The 6000-nt window shown below is 41.6% G+C and overlaps 1 protein-coding gene across 1 annotated transcript in view; it reads left to right on the top strand.

Annotated features, from left to right (window-relative positions):
- Positions 1-5428: 5428 nt before the first annotated feature.
- Positions 5429-6000, top strand: part of ASCC3 (activating signal cointegrator 1 complex subunit 3) — a 336776-nt gene continuing 336204 nt past the window's right edge. The window contains exon 1 of the mRNA XM_001915668.6: positions 5429-5767. The gene's annotated coding sequence lies outside the window, so the exon portion shown is untranslated. The remainder of the gene's footprint in view (positions 5768-6000) is intronic.

The following is a 6000-nucleotide window of genomic DNA, read 5'->3' as shown; positions in this document are numbered from 1 at the left end:
ATCTCTATCAGGTTACTAATGTCGTTTCCAATTCATCAATCACCTAAATCTCCAAAGACATTTACTCAGTCTCCACTCTCCTTGACATTAAGCAGGAATTAACTTTGTTAATGACTTAAAAGAAATAATTGTATATATCATTGCTTATCTCTTACCTTTTTAGCCACTCTTTCTCCTTGGCTAGCTCCCTTTCTTCCTCTTAGTCCTAGGTGTAGCGGATATGTATTGTTTTGACCCTTTTCCTGATAATATTTTTTCTGAATTTTCTTTAAGGAACTACCCCTTTCCACATTTTATCCTTGCACTATTTGATTTACTACAACTTCGTTTTTTTTCAAATCCCCTGTCTTACCATCTACTCTGAACTCCCCCATTTTCTCCCATAAGGCCTAACTTCTTGAACCTGTGTTCCTCTTGCTCTGTCTACACTGCTTCCTCTCTAGAACTGCTGCACAGTCCTCTCCCAGGAATTTTTCTGTGCCTTTCTCTAGGATTGGTACACCTTTTCCAGAATTTCATGTTTTTCTCTTAGTTCTCACTCTTATTTTGCTGGAGTATATGGTCCAGTAACTTACTAAAAGATAACATGGGAGGAAAATGTTCTGTATCCTTGCTGGTCTGAAAATCTATTTAGTTTGCTCTTGTAGTTAATTGGTGACTTGAATGAGTATAGAATTCTAAACTAAAAAATATCTACTATTAAAAACTTTGAAAATATTCTGTCATTGTCTTCTGGTATCCCATGCTGCTCATAGGTTTTTTTTTTTTTTTTTTTTTGAGGAAGATTAGCCCTGTGCTAACATCTGCCACCAATCCTCCTCTTTTTTGCTGAGGAAGACTGGCCCTGAACTAATATTCGTGCCCATCTTCCTCTACTTTATATGTGGGATGCCTACCACAGCACGGCTTGACAAGCAGTGCATAGGTCTGCACCCGGGATCTGAACCAGCGAACCCTGGGCTGCTGAAGCAGAAAGCCACCAATTTTGCTGCACCACCAGGCTGCCTCTGATAGGTCTGATTTTTATTCATTTGTTGATAATATGTATTTTATGTTTAGAAACTTTGGGGATTTATTATTTTTATTCACTATTATTATTCCTAGTTTTTATTCTTTGTATTATATGATAATGTCTCCAAGTATGAGTCTTTTTTCTGGTACCCTATAGTCTACTCAGTGTAAAGACTTATTTTCTTCTACATTCTTAAAAAACCTTTTATAATTAAATTTTTTTTTCTCACTTTTAAGAAAAATCTCTTTCTCTGCTACTAGTTGAATGTTAGTCTGGTGGATTGTTTCTCCATGACTCTTATCTTTTCTCTTACTTTTTGTATGCTATGTCCTAGATTTCTTTGATTTTATCTCCAGTAATTCCATTGAATTTTTAATGTAAGTAATCATGTTTCTAGTGTCTAGGAACTCTATTTTATTCTATGTTTGCTACTTTTTCAGAGCACCTCGTGTGTATCTTACAGATATAATATATTATGAATACTGGAGTTTATAAGTTGGACTGCTTTTTAAAACTATTCTCTTCTATTTCATACATTATATCTGCTTCCTTTAGACATAGTTCTTCTGTTTTTCTTTGCCTCTCTATTTCATAATGGTGATTTTCCTGATTTGCCTGTTGAGTCTTCATTGTATGTTTATATATATATGCACATACATATAAAGAACTGATCGTTGATGTGATTTTCCTTGGCTTTTAGGAAGTAGGCTCCTCCAGTTCTCTCTCCTATGTAGGAATTGTGAATAAGTTGCTGGCTTGGGTAGCACAGGTCCAGGAATGCCAAATATCACTTTAGGATGAGTAGGCAAGTAGCTGACTCTCTGGATGCTGGTCCTGAATACCAGAATGAGAATGGTTTGGAAGCTTTCACTTACTTTCTACTACATATGCAATTAATTTAGAGAAGACTATGTGGGTCTTTTTGGGTTTCTGTTTTTGTCTGGTGGCAGATGTCTTTGCCTGCTCTCAGTGTGTATGGATGAGAGGAGGAAATGCGTGTGGTGATTGATTCAATCGTACCATATTTAGAGTGTTATCCCCATTTTTCAGCCCATATACTCCTGCTCTCTGTCATGCCCCCAACCAACTCCTCTGTAGCTTCTTCACTACAGTTTTTTCAGGTAATGGTTTTGGATGTTTTTACTAGTCCAACCACTACTACTAGCTTTGTTTTCCAGGAAATTGCTGAAATTTCATTTACTTTTCTCCCTTCCTCCACCTACCATTCTCCCTCCCACCTAAGCACATGCAGCTCTTTTATTTATTACTTGGTTTTTCTATTTCTACATTTTTATTTCAGTTGTGTCTAGGAAAGAATAGTAGGCAAATTGTATGCCAAGTCTACCATCTTGAACAGTAACCCAAGAATAACTCTCTATATTTTATAAGCATATAATTTACCATTAGGGTAAAACATATTGCAGAATCCTCCCTAGCTGACTGTCACTTGGCCACATGACCACTTCTACAACATTCTTACACAAAGGGAAATAGAATTACTTCCAGGGTAATGGGAGGAGCTTGCATTTCTTTAGTTGTTTGGTACCCTAACAAATTCATTTTATTAATTAAGGAAGAGGAGAAAAATGGCGGTTGGGCAGGCAACCAATAGTGTCTGTCATAGTAACGATCTAAATTTTTTTCCTTCTCAATTTCACTTACTAAAAAAGTAAGGGAAGCTTATTTTATAATTGAGTCTTTCATTAATTAGCATCCCCCAGAGGTTAAGCTCCAGGTAAGGAACTGCTCTGGGGTCTAGTAAAGATGGATTTTTAAGACACAATGTTTCAGGCTGATGTAGGAAAGAACAAGAGGGGACAATAGACTGAAAATAGGTAAAACCAAAAAGGCCTAGAAACTGAGGCTGTGGGACACTGGTGAGCTGAGCAGACCTAGCGGACATACACACTGAAAGAGATACAAAGAGACTGATGGGCTGGAAATGCATCTGGAGCTTATCAACCCATCCTGACAACCCATGAGGTGACAAGGCCAAGAATGAAAGGCTAATACGCTAAGAGTGATGTAGCATAGAGCTCAAAAGAGCCAAAAACATGGATGACTTTGTTGAGTCACTGAAAATATGTTGGGAAAACTTACTTCTTGAGATTTTGTTTTTGAGACAACTTTGAGATAATTAACGCATTCTTAGACAAATGATCTAGTTATATAAACACGAATAATTTTACATATATGGTTTCATATTGTATATATGTTGTTTTGCAAACTATTTGCTCAACTGTACATCTTGATATATTCCCATGTCAAGCAATACAGGGAGCCAGCATGGTGATGTAGTGGTTAAGTTCCTGCACTCTGCTTCACAGCCTGGGGTTTTGCAGGATCAGATGCTGGGTGTGGACCTACACACCACTCATCAAGCCATGCTGTGGTGGCATCCCACATACAAAATAGAGGAAGATCAGCACAGATGTTAGCTCAGGGATAATCTTCCTCAAGCAAAAAGGGGAAGATTGGCAACAGATGTTAGCTCAGGGCCAATATTCCTCAACATAAACAAAACAAAATGAAAAAGCAATACCGATTCATGTCATACCTTTTTAATGCCTATAAAGTATTCCACTTTAGGGATATGCTATAATTTACTTAAATCAATCTCCTATTGAACATTTTTGGTGTAATAGTTTTAAGTACAATGATTTCTAATTGGTTGCCCAACCACCCATTAATTTCAATCCACCCTACTCAATATTGCCAAGATACTCTTACAACATCATTTTGTAATTGCCAAATCCTGATTGCCTACAGTACTAAATTCCTTAAGTTCAAAATTGAGTTTCCTTACAGACTAGTTCCTATCTAATTTTAAATTTATTGTCACTATTTTCCAATAAGAACATTCCATTATAGACAAACAGGTTACTCGTTATCATAGAATGCATCTGCAGTCTTGTTTCCTTATCTTTGCTCATGGCATACTTTCTGGACAGCCTTCCTTCTCTTCATTAGGAATCTTGCCTTCAGACTGTCTTTCCATCAACATTTTGGAAACCCCCTCAGGGACAACAAAGAGGACAAAGATAGTTTTTAGAGTTCAATGAAGTAGATTTCCTTCTGGGCCAGGTTTATCTAATAGAACTAAGATGCAAGCCACCTATGTAATTTAAAATTTTCTAATAGCCACATTAAAAAAGTAAAAATAAACAGTGATAATTTTAATATATTGACCAACATATACCAAATATTATTTCAACATGTAGTCAATATAAGAATAAAGATACTTTAGTCTTTTTTTTTGTACTAAGTCTTCAAAATCTGATGTGTATTTCACACTGACTGAATGTCTTAATTTGGACTAGCCACATTCCAAGTGTAAATAGACACATTTGGCTAGTGGCTACCCTACTGGACAGGGCAGTTCTAGGCAGTTTATTTTCAATTTCCTTCTTCTCCCTTAAGCCCCTGGAACTGTGATGAGAACAATCTGTCATGTGAATCCCCAGCACTTACTGTTAGTACCTCTCATTATCATAAGGCCTCCTTGCATTATTTACCTTTTGATGCATTTGTCTTGTCTCATAAGCTAACCTGTAAATTCTTTTAAGGCTGGGACCATGGACTCTTTGAATCTCAGGGTTGGAAATAACTTTAACAAAACCATCAACTAATTCTTCTCTTGATGCATGGCTCCCCTGCACCTAGTCTCCATTAGTAAGCCTTAGAATTTACTTAAAGACAAATCCAGTGGTCCAGACATCCATGCATCCTAAGGCAGACAACTTCTCTGGCTAGTGCAAGAAGGCGATCTCTTTTTAGGATCTGAGATCTGTTTCTCTCAACACTGCATATCTTGAGACCACATGAAACCAATCTATGTCACATGATGAGTCTTTACATATTTGGAGACAGTCCCACTAGCTTTCTCTCTTCTATGAGAATCCTTCCAAGTTCAATCAGTACTTCTTCATTTGTCATGCTTTTGACTTTTCTTCATCATTTTGCCATTCTCTGAAATAATTCCAACTTCTTTGAGGTCTTCTTAAAGTGCTCAGTCTAGAACTGAACACAGTACTGCAGATGTGGTTTGGCCAGTGGAGCATATGACTGGATCAGTGTTTGCTACATCTCTATAAAACACAGTTCTACTAGGCTTCAAGACACATACGCACCGCTCCTCTCTCCTTTACCTTTAATAGGAATTACTTCCTCCCCGTCTTCACCTTATGGAGGAGGGCGGGGACGAGATGCAGTCCACTCAAGTAACTGCAGGGAAAGACCCCTAGATAGTGAGCTGGAGGCGGCACCCCCGGCCAGGTTGGGGCGTCCATCGATCACGGAGTCCCGGGAGCACGTGCACTCGCACCTGCGCCCGTCCGACCGCGCGCCCTCGCCGCGGGGCTGGTCCTTCTCCGAGCTCCGCGGGTAGGAGGCGGGGCGGCGGCGCGCGCACGCGAGGGGGCGGGGCCTCAGGGAGCCGACGTGCCGACGTTGGCGCCGCGGCGGCCGGTGACGTGTCATCCGCGCCTGATCCGCCCCCTCCCTCCTCGCCGGCTCTGTGGGTCTGTCTGGCGGTCGGGCGGTCTCTGGGCGCCGTGCCTGGGACTAGTAGTGACCCCAGCAAGCGCTGGCGTGGGGCGCGGACGAGGGCGCGCGGCGCAGCTGTCCGCTGGCATCCTCAGCCCTGCCCTCCGCTCCCGACCCAGCGTGGGAAGTGAAAATAAAAGCGAAAGGGAGGGAGGCGCTGAGGCAGGAGCCGACGGAGTGTGATGGGGAGCTCGTGAGCCGGGCCGAGAGGTGAGGAGGTGGAGGTGGGAAGAGGCGAAGGGGCGCCGGGCCCGGGGAGACTGGCGGGAGGCGGGACCTGCGGGGCGGGTGACATGACCGGGCTCGTCCCTAGGGCGATTCTTGTTCGGCCCCGGAGGCAAGCCCGGAGCTGTCATCCCTCTTCGGGCCTGAGGACTTGCCCAGTCTCCGACAGTCTCGACCCATTCCTGGAATTTGTCGGTGGGGGTAGGGATCAGAAATGA

Source organism: Equus caballus, chromosome 10 (genome assembly GCF_041296265.1).
Source record: "Equus caballus isolate H_3958 breed thoroughbred chromosome 10, TB-T2T, whole genome shotgun sequence".
NCBI classification, from domain to species: domain Eukaryota; kingdom Metazoa; phylum Chordata; class Mammalia; order Perissodactyla; family Equidae; genus Equus; species Equus caballus.
The sequence above is the reverse complement of the archived record's forward strand: the minus strand, read 5'-3'. Positions and strand labels throughout refer to the sequence as shown.